Source organism: Ostrinia nubilalis, chromosome 24 (genome assembly GCF_963855985.1).
Source record: "Ostrinia nubilalis chromosome 24, ilOstNubi1.1, whole genome shotgun sequence".
Taxonomy (NCBI): Eukaryota; Metazoa; Arthropoda; class Insecta; order Lepidoptera; family Crambidae; genus Ostrinia; species Ostrinia nubilalis.
This window is the reverse complement of record NC_087111.1, coordinates 4,627,652-4,641,355: the sequence shown is the minus strand read 5'-3', so window position 1 is coordinate 4,641,355 and position 13,704 is coordinate 4,627,652. Positions and strand designations below refer to the sequence as shown.

Below are 13,704 nucleotides of genomic sequence, written 5' to 3'. Positions count from 1 at the left end.
AAGCCATTAAGTCGTAAACGTTGATACTCGTATTGAGTTGAAGATGATTATAATAGAAAAACATGATAGATTTCCATACTGTCAAGAGCAACGAGTATGTTCTTTATGAAAGAAGAAAAGAAAAGGCAATAGTGAACGTACGTCAATATTATATCAAGCTGAAGACTGTGATACTGTGGCATCTTTAGAAGCTAAAATAGGTGTAATTTACAACAAATTGTACTGGCGACTGCATGTCTCTACATTATTGAAAACTAATAAGCCAATATTAATACTAATAACTCGTAATTAAATTTTACACGAATTTCTAGTCTCATAATTATTACAAAAACTTTACTATTACCCGTAATGAAATTGTACACTAATTCTAGTGTACAGTTTTAATTGCGAGTATAGTTCGATGGGTGCCGGGAATAAAGCCACAATCGACAAAACACAATTTTACAGGAGAAGAGATTTAGTGTCAATTTTGAATAATTCTAAACTACGAGGCGTATCAAAACGGTTTGTATATCAAACGATGCGTTATTTTTTCTGGAGTAACATTTAATGTGCATAAGGTTATAGTGCTTAGAATATACTTTTAAAAAGGTAGAAATACATATTGCCGCTTCATAGATTGAAAGTCGGTTCCGTAAGAGTCCATTGTGGTTTTATTCCGGTAAAAAGTGTGCAATTAATCAAACAGCAATAGTGTATTGCAGCCTCGGGCGCTGATGTGAAGGATACAGTAATAGCCGTTTGCTTGTAGAAGATTTAAATAAAAGTTTTAATATTGTATATGGCACGATTATTCCGGTCAACAAATTTTAAATGATGAATGGGAATAACGATTCAATATCCATAGTGCTTTTGGTAAATCAGGCAGTTTCAAAGATAAAATACTGAAAAAAATTCAAAAGGTGTATAGGGACCAGCGTTGCCAGACGTCCCGATTTTGGCGGGACGTCCCGATTTTTAAATCAAATTTAAATGTCCCGCGCGGGACAGGATCGGTCCCGCTTTTCGGAGAGAACTCGACCGTACGTGGCGTACGTACTAAATCTGATTTAAAATATTATTTTTATTGTTAAAATACATTTTCTATAGCTACTTTTGCTATCTATTGTCACGTAAACGTAATTTTAAGTCAAATAAAAAGATAAATATTTGAAAACCTTTGATTATTATACGTTTTTTTACTATGTCCCGCTTCTGACGGAAGAATCCCGCTATTTTCACTCAAAAAGTACCAAAGTCCCGACTTGGCGAAAAAAAAAACTGGCAACGCTGATAGGGACCCGCAGTTTACTAAAATCACTTAATCGGAAAACTGCTGCTATGGCTATTGCGGCTTTATTCCAGGCACCCATCGAGTTATAGTATACTGCCATGCTAGCGATATCAGCAGAAACTCCAATGCTGTTAAAAAAACTCCTGTCAGCTTATCTGAAATAGAGCTCATTATAGTTTTGCCAAAAAACTGGAGTTACTGCTAATATCGCTAGCACGGCAGTATAGTGTTCGTAATGAAATACACATTATTTCAAAATTGATTTAAATAGCTCATAATCAAAGTTTGGAACTGATAGTGTTTACAGACTCATCACATCATCACCATGGTTATCAAAGCGTTGTAAATATAACGCTCACTTGGGCACAAATCTTGTCACGAAATCTTTTATCTTTCGAACTTGTTTCGTCTCATTACACCACTTTACTTTTTAACCGACTTCAACAAAAGGAGGTTCTCAATTCTCTTGGTATGTTTTTATTAGACTATTTTTTTTACTATTGTTTTGGTCAGTCTTTTGTTCAATCCGTAAACCTTTTAGGAGCTTTCTAATATGGTTCTTTATTTCACATGCATGATTTGTATGCATCAGTTTATGACAATTCTACAGATTTGTAAGATGTCATCTCACTCATGACAAATTATGTTAAGTGATAAGTAGACAGTCCATCCCAAAAAAAAAAAGTGATGAGTAACAGTCAAGACCTTTTCACTTTTACTAACTTTTTTAACCGACTTCTTGTGTTATTTCTGATCATCGGTTCCTAATGAGTCTTGCTCATATGGATTACCTATTGTATTGTAGCTTGGTGCTTCTTATTCATCAGTCAAATTTCTACAACTGGTATTGTCTTCATGATACTTTGAAAGTCCATGATCATTACTCCAAGGAGTTCTGAAATGGATATTTTCTTTTACAATAGTGTCATTGTTATAGGTAATTCGGAGAGCGAAACGACTTTTTCATAAAACTACATTCTGCTTACGAACATCAGCTTTAATATTCTTATTTCCATCTACTCAAAGTCCATATTCCTATGGAGTGGTTAGTAACAATGAATCGTTCATCAAATATGGAAACTCAAGGAAACACTTGACCGTTTACAAGATTACCTGCATGTCAAAACCGAAAGATTTACCACAAATAGAAAGGAGACAGGTGTATTTGGGTTAACAGCTCTGTAAAACCTGAGTATTGCTGCTACTAAAAGCCAAGTCCTTGTAAACGTAAAGCGAAGTTGACAAGTTGAAGATGATTGTTCGCTTGAAACCTTTAAAAAATCTGCGTTAACGAACATTTCACGACATTTTTTATTGTTATGACAAGTATTTAACATTGTAAATACCAATCAAATAGTTACAATGGGGAGTCAAAGCCAATCAAAATCAATCATGATGAAAATTGCCATCACGGGCTGGTAGATGATTATGTAGGTTCATTCATTTACAAAACATAGTTATCAAAACCAAGTAAGTATCTAATCTTTTGCTAAGAAAGGTAAGACCAAACACAAACAGGAAAAGTTTATGAATTAAAAATATACACGCCTCCTTTTTTTAAGTCCGTTAAAAGGGAGAAGAGAGTACACTTTAAAATGATTGTAATTACTTTTTTTTCACTTCCGGTTTTAAAAAAGTATTTGATCAGTCCACTCATACAATCCCAAACAAATCTACAGTTAGTAACATGCCTTAACTACTACTCGTTTACAGTGAATGGACTAGTAATTAGCAAACGATCAAGTGTAAAAGCAAAGTTATCTAGAGTAGTACCGTCGACAGCACATAAAGCTAAACACAGTGGAGTCTTATCTCGTGTTAATACAGGCTATTTTTCAACAAAAATATTAGTCCGATCTGCTGTCTTAACATGTTTTTTATCCATCGCACTACTTTCAATCACCGGCTACATAATTGCTATAGTCTCTAGTACCGGTTGACTAACGCACATTATTATGAGGTCTCACAGTGCGCGTGGACGCACAGGGTGACACACGAACCAATCACAGAGCTCTATTCGACGCTGTGCGTTCGATTTGCTGCTTTACTTAAGCAAGCATCGTTTGTGAATACGCGAGTTTCTGGTACCGGTTGACTTAATGTTTTAGTGATGAGAATGGATAATCATCAGACTGATCTATTGAAGATGGTGTTTACGAATGTTCTATGTTTACCTAATGATTCAAAACTTTCAGTCTGACCAAATATGGATGATTTTCAATTTTTCATCTAGGTTAAGCGCATCTTTAAACGTGTTTATGCAAATACACGAATTTATATGGACGAACGCTTATTTATTTGCAAGACGAAAACCAGTGTGTTCAAAATTATAAAGATTATCCCCAGAAATAGAGTGAAAGTCATTTTTCAGTCAGTCAGTCAAAAAGGTTTTATACAAAACATCATAATAAAAATTATCCATTTTTTGATGTCCCCAAAGAACATACACATAATGCTGGCTGTATACTTTAGGCCTTCCTTTGTTAACCTTTGGGCAAGCAGAATTCTGACACTTGAGTGAAACTCCGCCCTTTAGTACCTACTTGTCTCATAATATGAATAAACTGACATTGTTTTCTCAATAGTAAAGAACTTGAACTCCAAAATGGTTGAAACCCGCGTTCTTAACACGGATAGTATGGCAAACAGAAAACGAGTTTCGCTCCAAAACCGAAAGTTTCTCGTCTGGCCATAGTATGAAGTACTCCTCCAAATAAAGTGAAGTTTATATCCTTCCTACAGTTCTTGGTTCCGGTAGTATTTTCAGCTTTTAGTTCACTTGTTATTTGCAGATTCCTATTGTTATTTTTATGAATGTTATGATTAGGTTTATGACATTTATAAATCGTAGTTAGATACTAAGCTTCTAACGTATTGACACATTATCTGAATGTCTGTTCTACCCTGATAGACTTTTGGCTAGCATCAATATAATTAATTATAATCAATTTCTATCAAAGCACTATTCCCTTCTGTCATTTCCACCAATGCAACTTCAATACCAGCCATGATCTACTAATTGGTTGTCAATGAATCAGATGATACCGTGTTGTCGTTACTTCATTCATAATAATTTGAGCCTTACGACTATTTGGTTTAGAATTCTTTGAGCTTTATTGCAGTCTTTTTTACTTCCACCTTCCATGTTACCTACATCCAAGATCTCACATTGATGAGACTGTTTTTATTGTGATGATGACATTGATGATAATGTTTTTGTATTATTATGACAGGTTTTACTGTGTTACATTGGAACAATGTCAAATAAAAATACCAATTTCGCGTAAACCATTGACCTTAACGTTTTATTTTGTCAACCGTAGTTCTCAGCCTACTTCCTGATAGGTCATACCTGTCTACATCCAACGTGATTTGTGGTTGATTTGCGGTGGTAGTAGGTCCACCACTTGGCGACATTTGATTCGCATTTGTACTCCAGCACCTGCATATAGGATGACTTAACAAGAGAGAATATGATTGGGTTGGAATTTTGGTAGACTGACATCGAACATCGAAGAAGAACAGGACTGGAACCGTCCATAAAATATTATGTGTTATTCAAGTTGTCTCTGTTTTATTTCTTATTCTCCTTTGTTGTTTCACTCTACATCACCATCATCATCTCAGCCATAGGACGTCCACTGCTGAACATAGACCTCCCCCAATGCTTTCCATGCTGCCCGGTTGGTAGTTTCACTCTTAGCAGGGCGGTAATGGTGATTTTGAAGCGGTCACGACGATGGTTGAGGCAATACAGCTATCCATATGATCCCCCGCCATCTTTCCTTGCTGGCAGACTGCCAACAGTTCTACTTCTTGCTTTCTCAATAGTGCTTTTAACTTGTCATACATCGTATTTAATACTATGTAGATGATAGTATGGTCTTCTCTCTTATGTATTTTTGACAACTTCGTTTCAGTCTGTCTCGTATTCGGTTTCACTATCCCTTTCTTCATAGTCTTCCTTAATTTTTTATGTATTTACATAAAATATGTTAATACTGCTGTTAATTAAAAATGAATGACCACCTGATTTTGCATAAGTAAGTGTTAGAAATCCGGGCTCTGTTTAGCAATTAGATTTATAACTTCTAAAATGGTATCAGCAATTCATATTAAATTGCTATTCATACACGTACCACTTTCTTTAAATAGACTACAGTCTTCCTTAGCACCTCGAAGTCGGTCAGACTAATTGTTATGAATACCAATGAAGTAAGACAAGGTCAATCAAAGAATTTACATTATTTAATATGACCGATAAATTAAATTCCAGTTGGGATTCCATTAATGCCTAGAAATCAATCTGACGTACATGGGTGATATTATAGAACTCAGGTAACTTTGATGAGTTGAATTAGCCTCAAAAAGATGGTTGTGAAGATATTACTGCTTGCATGAGACTGTTCATAACATTGCTCGACAAATGAACATCAATGGAGGAGTCCAATTGAGCAAAGAAGCTAAAGACTCCTACAAATTTTCAAGAAGAGAGCGCACTTGCACCTTAAAGGCCGGCAATGCATTTGTAACTTTCCCGGGGCAGCAGGTGTCTATGAGCGGCGGTAATCACTTACCATCAGGTGATCCATTTGCTTCTTTGTCCTCCTGTCCCATAAAACAGAAGAAGCTGAACTAAATTGGAGCTCATTTGAGATGGATTTTTCGTGAACCACAAGCATGCACGTTGTCCTGATTACCAAACCATATAAAGTTTGCAGGAATCGCTGGAAACACCGCTTGCAGCTGGGGAAAGTATAGATCTAGATGTGGATATCCTTTGGCCTGGTTTTTAGTGACTGTAGTACCTCACATCTATTATGCAAATTCGCATAAGTTTGACAGTGACATAGTTTACAAGGCTTATGTGTGACAGGGCTACAACTCACATGGCAGGATGACTGGACATTTTTAACGCAGTAAACAATGAGTTTTCTAGTCCATCTACATTACGTGATTCCTCCAAGATCTTTGCTTTAATTTAGTTGCTTTAGTTATAAGCATTAAGGTTGCGTGCTAGCAGATTGACTGGGCATGTAGGGGAACAGTTTTAAAACTGTAGAAATCCGATCAAAATGTAAGTAGATTGAGATCGAATTAGAAGAAAAACTCGAAAGTACTGAAGCATAAAATGCACTATCAGTTTGAGAATTTCTGTAATTCTCATTAAAAGTGCAACTTTTTCCACGGAAGACGTAAAAGTATTGTGAACAGTTCCATTATAATGAACCTTATTAGCTTGGAAAAGTTAGTATACTTTAATTGACTTATGAAAGTTGGTCAAATCTAGTGTCAGACTAGCGCAGAAATGGGACAATGAACTTCCAGTTAGCTTATACATTTACCATGTTTTTGATCAATGATGCTAATGAACTAGGTTTAGATCTTTAGATCATACCTAGTTCATCTTTTAAATCTTTTAAAACTAAAAGTATATTATAATCCTGTGATAATAGGATCCAAAAGCTGTAATAGAGTTTAGCCACTACTGGCACTCAGTCAACCAGCAACCATGCTCTTTCTGAACAGCTGGGCTACTCTCTTCAACGTTGTTCCTGCTATCTTTGGAACTGTGTCATCTTTCTTGAGTTGCCGGTTGAGTGACATCGACATCATCTTCATCATCATCAGGTAATTTATTAGCCTCCAAACGAGGAGCAGGACACTCCCTAGTAAACCATAAGTGAATGGAGGATTTGACCTACATTTCCACGCGCATCCTCCTCAGCATCATGGGTCTAGTGATCGGGTCGTAGAAATACCTAGAATCAGAGCAGATGATGTTCTGGTTTTCAAGAAGCATGACCTTGAGTGGTCCAGTTCAAGGAAGGAAGGAAAAGTCGAAAGGATTATTGTTACTTGGGAGCTGCTACCCCAACCCCAACGCTGGGCGAAGAATCATCAGACATCGAATATCATACTCAGGTATCCTTGATGACCTTGATTCAGCATGGTTCTGGAATTGAGGCCACGTTCAAACGCAGCGTGGGGCATCTATTAAAAAGGTGGACAGATGACCTTATAAAGGTCGCAGGAAGGCGCTTGATGCGGGCCGTTTCCAACCGGCTAATCTGGAAATCATTGGATGTCCTGCAGCTGAAATGATGATGATGTTGATGCCTCAGTACAATAATAATTAGAATGTGAAATGGAAACAAACTATCGTGACAAATTACGGTTTCTCTTTCAAAACCATGCTCTGCGATAGTGCTCTACTCTAGAGCAAATACATAATCTAGGTTCTACCAAGCTAAAATTAAAACACAATAAAAATGAAGTTTCTCGAACGTTCGCGGCAAAAAATTCAACAATAACCTACTTATCGAAACAAAATGAGATCAAATACCGGCTACCCGACTTCTATCATCTCTGTAATTTGGTTATCAATTGCTATTTAATCTCAATTCTAAGAGAAATCAACGAAATATCACAAGATCTGAAGCGCGGAAAGATGACCACAGACTTTCTACATACCTAACACCTGTTTAATGAAAAACAGTGAAACCTAAACTTAATTAAAACCAAAAAGTTTTGTAACAACATAAATCACAACTCACCTCTTTGCAGTCACTCAAAAAAAAATCCAAAACACTTTTGCGTTCACTAAGAAAAAAGTTTTGTTTACGTTTCAAAAATGGAGGTTAGGAAACGTCAAATTCGTAAAAGCGCGCGCATGCGCTTCGCGTAGAAACGGCTGACTAACTAAGGTGGGTTTATCTGTGGTAAACCGGTGAGCGGGCGAGAGGCGTCTCTTTCGCACGTTTGGCACATAGTGAAGGACTTTACATCGATATCGATGTAAGTGGTAATCATTCCATTAGGAAATCCTAAATCAGGTGAGATGCAGGCCAAGAGCTGATCTTGGCTGCTTCTTCGTTGTTGATAAAAAAAATATAAAAAATGATATTGGCAATATACAATTTTAATAGTTTTTTATTGTACTAATTGAATAAGTACTGTATTTTTAGACTGTGGTATTTTCAATTATGTAGGTACTTTGAAATAAATTATTTGAGCTAAATATTCGTTATCTACTACAGTGAAAGTAACATTTTGGCATTTTCACCCAATCAACCTTTAGGCCAAGCAGATATTAAAGTAATCTTTGCATGCTGAATCTACAAGCATGTGCTTATGGTTGAACTTCGATTAATTTTTCAAAATGTACGGATGTGCGCAATTAGAATAAATAATCAAAACTAAAAGCAAAAAATTACGGAAAAGTATTATAGCACAGATTTCGATGAAGGCTAAAACAGAAAAAACGCATGTATTTACCACATTAAGAAATTGCAACGATAAAAAAAGCTCAACAGTAAAAATCGTCTCCCCCTAAACGTTTTTGCACAAAACTCTCAAATTCTGTAAAATATAAGATAAGTCCAAACGGATCGGGGATGATTCTGGGGCTCAAATAGTTTAAGGCGCTCAATAATGCAAAAGCGGTTTAATAAAGCCTATCGAAGAAAATAAATGATTAAATAGATATTTAATTTTTAGCGTTAAGAGTCGCATCTCAAATTAATTTAAAATTTATAAGGCGGGAATTGAAGTCGCCCGGCAAGCGGAAGGTCGTGGGTTCAATTTCAATTCAATTCCCGAATTAGGCAGTTTGATTTTTTCAAGTTATTTATAATTAACAAATTATTAAATACATACAAATGAAGTAACTTCTCGATATCGATAGACGTCAACTTACATCACTAAATTTTGACAAACCACGTCGTTCAAGAGCAAGGTGAAGATCTGGGTCTTTGACCGCAAGCTGGGGGCCGACTCTACCATACTGTTAAATCTTGCTTAACTTTTGGTTAAAGTCAAAATCAAATTCTTTATTAAGAGTAGTATTATTTAGTACTTAATGTAGGCCCTTTCCAGGGCATTTAGACACTTATATCTATCTTAATTACTAAAAACTTAACAATTATAATAATTATTACCAACCTCGTTGTATACAAAAAAATACTGATTATTATGTAGTAAAATATTAATAATTTATAAATATTATTTTCATTTTACCACATAATATTTTAAATTGTGTATTTTAATCAACTTTAAAAACATAATTTGATTACAAAAATACGGTAATTTAATTACGGAGAGACACAATTTTTACTACTTTTACTATTTGCTTACTGTTTTTGGTATAAGTCGGTTAACGAAAGATTAAAGCCCAGTTAACAGGCCACTGTGTAGCCGGCCCGGGTGTTTTCGAAAGTGACAACGTGGGTGCGGCGCGTGGTCAGCGATTGGCTCGAGGAAATCGCAAATTAGTTGCAGATTTTCCTCAAAGGGTAAAATAATTATTTATAATAATTATTATTTTATGAAAAAGATACATTATTGATTATTAGTAAAAACGCCTTCGATTCACGCTATTGGCAGAAAATAAGTAGGTTTATAAAGAATGTAAGAGAGTAACTTTCGAAAATAAAATCATAAAATAAATATTTTTGTATCGGGAAAAAATGCAAAACTGATCTTTCCGATACCGGGAATCGAACCCGAGCCTCCTGGGTGAGAGCCAGGTATCCTAGCCACTAGACCATATCGGATGTTGTTATATGGTTCGAAATTAGTGAATAAATATAAAGATAAGTTATTCAATGACACATGCATTAAATAATAATTGAAGTTAATTTAACAACGAAATATAAGTACTTACTACAGATATTAATAATTTATAGCGTGAGCAGTATTTATTATTGCAAAAAAGTCGAGATAAATCTTTGAAGTCCATTTAAGCGCCATCTGTTGATGGTTCTGTATTTTAACTCGTCAGAATATAGAGTGCTATTTCTGTAAGACTTGCTTTTTTCAGAAAAATACTCAGATGTTTGAAGTGGTAGTTCAGTATTTGTATAGATGGCGTTATGTGAGTAAATGTTGATGTAATAAAATATTTGAAGCGAAAGGTTGTGAATGTTGTGATCTTTAATTCCCATCTGATACAACAACATTTTTTCAAGTGCATTATTTAGTGGATTTCCCAAAATCGTTAATTTAAATTAGTAAAAGGTTCAAAGAGATCAGTTTGTTTCAAATAATTTATTTTCCTCACTTAATTCTGTATAAATATGCTGACTCATACATATTAAAATAACATCTACATTGACACAGTTACATTGACATAATATGCACTAATATTAATTAATAACTCGTTTAACACTATCACTATAAGAACAACAAAGCTCTAAAGTCCGGTTCCACCAAATTCTCTAACACATAGAACTTCATCAAGTAGTATAGTCATTCCCAAGGATTGTCCTCCACTGCGTCATTCAGAGACGCCGCCATCTTGGTGATTTTCTTCTTATGGGTTCTACTCTCCGCTTCAACTATTTCACCCTTATTGAAGTCTTCAGCAATCACAATAGGCTTAAATTCGTCTGCAGTTTTGATCTGATTCGCTTGTTCTTTAGCTTTGTATTTCTGGAGCACTTTCAAAGGATAATAGACGTATTTGACTCCGTTTACCATTTTGTACGGTTGCTTCAGTTTTCTCTTATTAATGCTACTTCCCAGAATTCTGTTCATCCAGTATGTGTATGCGTTTTGTATCACATCAATCAAACCTCTTTTGCTTCTGGACTTTTTATCTGTGTAACTTTTGTGTGTCGGAGTGACGTAAGTGACAGGTTTCTTCGCAATTTCGAGTTCTTTTTCGAAAATGGAACGGCTCTGCCATTGGCCGTTGGCGTCGTAACCGCCGCCACCGCCACCGCCGCCGCCGTAATCGCCACCTGGATTGAAATGCGGTTTATATTCTATGTGTGGACACTTGAGGGTAGTTAAATGGGTATTACTATACCTGCAGGCATCCACGCTCCACCACTAGCTCCGCCTGCCGCCCAACCCTGAAAAAGTGATAAGAAAATTAAAGGAGTACTTAGAGTTTATGATCAGATTTTTTTTATTAAATCAAGTAATAGACATCGTATTGGACTACATGTTTGTTTCAAATAAGTAGCCTTTATTACAACGTAACAACAAGCCACCGTGTTCAGCCGGGCTAGGATGCGTCGTGATAAAAGCTTATCAATGATTTAAGACGATAAACGTACGGGCTTATCGCGTAAAATCCTAGAAATAGCGCGATAAAAACTAATCGCAGCGCGTATCCTAGACCGACAGCTTGAAGTGCAGCACAGCAGCTATCGTCCGTACTGTAACTAACTACCTCTATTTAATAGCAAGAGCGCCAAGCATCGGATTTTGCCTTTACTATATAAAAGGCGTAATATTCAAGGACGAAATAACTCACTCCATCACCCCCACTAGTCCCTGCAGACCCTCCTTTCTTCTCCAAAAGTTTCATCAATAGCATCATCTAAAAAAAACAGCATAATAGTAGTTATAATTATAAGAAACATAAGTATTTGAAACTTTTTCTGATTACAATGATGGCCTTACTTTTGATATCATGAACGACATCATGCTGAACATCATCCCTTTGAAAGACATCATCCCCATCATGCCCATCATTGCTGGAACCATCTGCAAAGAATTACATACTAGTAAATAATGTTGGTAAACATAACTTCTTAATTCGGGAACATGCTTTACTTAAGTAAGTAACTTTAATAATGATAAACTTAAGACTTAATTATGAGATATTTTTGTATGTAAATAGATTAAATAGGTACTTCATCATCATCAGGTCAGTTAATTTTCACTACAGGAGCACGAACCTCTTTATTTCACTAGAGGCTAACACTGAAAAAAAAAAATGTTAGGCTACTGCTTACACAAATGAGTGACTAGTGAACTGGAGGTTACTACCACATTATTACTAAGTAGGTACTATGGTTATAAGGAACAAAATTTTGTAAAACACAAACAAACTATTTTGTAGTGAGCTAGGTTTAGTTATAGGTTAACACTCAGTTCGCTAGTCACTCATTTGTGTAATGAAACATTTTGTACAGTAACGAAAAATTTTTTTTAGTGAATGGAGCATTTGGCTTACACTTCTTACTGGCAGGTAAATTGGGGAAGCCTGATTTGCTTTTATTCTTATTGTCTCAAGTCTCCTTTTTCTATGTCCACGGAAAAAGTCCTATTCTACTCTTTTGGAACCATACTTAAATGACTTACCATCATCAACTTCATCTTCATACACATCATGGCCATCATCATCATCTTCTTCTTGCCTCCATCGCCTCCTCCGTGGTCATGGCCGCCACCGCCGCCACCGCCACCTTTTCTTTTCTTTCTGCCCACGAAACCTTCTACTGCAAATTAAATAGGTATGGATTTTTAGTTCAAATGCTCATTTATAAAACATATTCTCAGCGAGATGCCTAATAGAAAAGTCTGAGCAACAAAACTTTAAATTGGGCGTTTGCCACAGACTTGAGTAAAATGGTACTAGTTAGTCGAACTAATAACAAGCCCTAGGTACTACGACCCACCAAATCGAGCAGAAATTTTGGCCTCGATGGGAATCGAACCCTGGACTTCTGGGATTGAGACAGGTGGTTTTACCACTAGACATAGATGCAATTTAATTTAAAGCCTTGTTTTTGAGTAGGAATGTGAATAATATTATCCTGAACTTTTTGATCTCGACAGACTACAGATTTTTAGTCGGTAAATAGTTTAGTTGGGCTTTTCATCATCATCATCGTCATTTCAGCCATAGGACGTCCACTGCCTATGCTTTAGGCCTCCCCCAATGCTTTCCACGTTGATCGATTGCCTGCGTCCCGAGCTTACCTTTACGATGTCGTCGGTCCATCATCATCATCCATGTTGGGCTTTTATTCAGTATTAATAGTATGTGAAAGTGCGCATATTACCCCGATTTAGTATCGGTCGATTCCTCGTACATTTAGGAATCTGACTAAACTATCGACCAATAGAAAGGGCTCTTTTTTAAGGTTCGAGTATGTTTCAGAATTCAAGCTCCAAAACCTTACCAGTGTTAGGTACGGAAACGTCTCGCCCCATCGCGCTAAACTTCATAACGTGGTTGTTGAAGAAACTATCCACAGCCTTGTCGATCATGAAGGACAGGTCCTCGGAGTTCTTGTCTCTGGTGTCCTCTTCCACGAGGTCTGGGTCACTGGTGTTTAACTTTACTGTAACGTCAATGGTCTCTTGTGAAGTGGAGATGAATGAACGCGCAAAACTACTTAATGGAAGGATTTTAGCAAAACTATAATGTTGTTGTTAACACTACGCAGGTATGAAGTAGTATATTCTACAATTTATTTAGGTCTTAACTTGCATACTATACTGTAATGGAGTATTTTAAAGTATGGTCCATCATCTTTTGGTGTGGTCACCAAAAGATGATGGACCATACGTATAGTTTTCCATACGTGGTATCCACACTTCAAGTAGATACCTACATTGTATTATTTTTAATAAAATTATAGGTACGATTACTTATTAGTTCTTCTGCTATCGTAGAGATTTATAGCCTG

The 13,704-nt window shown here is 36.2% G+C and overlaps 1 long non-coding RNA gene and 1 other non-coding gene across 2 annotated transcripts; both read right to left on the bottom strand.

Annotated features, from left to right (window-relative positions):
* Nucleotides 1–9,756: 9,756 nt before the first annotated feature.
* Trnae-cuc (transfer RNA glutamic acid (anticodon CUC)) lies at nucleotides 9,757–9,828 on the bottom strand. Its single transcript has one exon. It is a non-coding gene; the product is annotated as a tRNA-Glu (tRNA).
* A 1,718-nt stretch (nucleotides 9,829–11,546) lies between these two features.
* On the bottom strand, nucleotides 11,547–12,491 carry LOC135083871 (uncharacterized). The gene is made up of 3 exons (XR_010259730.1): nucleotides 12,371–12,491; nucleotides 11,687–11,770; nucleotides 11,547–11,603 (listed from the first exon to the last, which is right to left on the bottom strand). It is a non-coding gene; the product is annotated as an uncharacterized LOC135083871 (long non-coding RNA).
* Nucleotides 12,492–13,704: the final 1,213 nt, after the last annotated feature.